Source organism: Elephantulus edwardii, unplaced genomic scaffold (genome assembly GCF_000299155.1).
Source record: "Elephantulus edwardii isolate Elephantulus edwardi_28Jun2011 unplaced genomic scaffold, EleEdw1.0 scaffold00065, whole genome shotgun sequence".
NCBI lineage: Eukaryota > Metazoa > Chordata > Mammalia > Macroscelidea > Macroscelididae > Elephantulus > Elephantulus edwardii.
In genome coordinates this window covers 367,215-367,997 of record NW_006399815.1, presented here as the reverse complement: position 1 = coordinate 367,997, position 783 = coordinate 367,215, and positions in this window count along the sequence as shown.

Genomic DNA, 783 nt, shown 5'->3' with positions numbered 1-783 from the left:
GGTTTAGGGCTGTTGTACATAGGGTCGCTATGAGTCGCAAACGACTCGACGGCACATAACAGCATCAAAAAAAGGTTTAATGGTCCCAAATATATATATGCAACTAAGCATACACTCAGGGAAGGGGGGGAAGTATCAAAAACAAAACAATTTATGACACAAATGACCACATCTAGAATTCCACTCAATCTTTAATCAAGTAAGGACAAATCCCCACTTAAGGGAAAAAAAAATCTGCAGTTTGAAGGGCAAAGGGAACAGATAAAAAAGAGGAAACTTTATATTCGCCCCTCCCCACAGACATTTTCCAAACCAGCTGTAGCTTGACTAAAATGTTCAGAATGAATGATTTTAAAGGCAGGTCTCTTTATACAAAGAAACTGCTGGCATTCTTAACTGGTGAAGAATTGTGGCAGAAGAACCCGTTCTTCTGAGTCTCAAACATGGTCCAAGAGAGCATGTTGGGATTGTAGCGACTGACCCGTCCATCCAGAGTTCCACTTACAGAACCCCTGCCCTTTTGGCTTTTTGTTTCCATTTCCTTCCCTGAGAAAAGGTCAATGTGTGGTCCAAGCTGGAGAGCTCAGAGGCTTAAACTTTTCCCCTAATGGACATGACCCCCTCCTCCTGCTCCACGGAATTGGCACTTGTTGAGCAGAAGTCAAGTGTACATGGCTGACGGCGACAGTCATTCATAAGAGACTGCTTCTGGGTTGTGGATTCTGTAGGGCAGAGGGGTGGAGAACCTGTTTGTCAACAGATACTGAACGCAGCCATCGATTA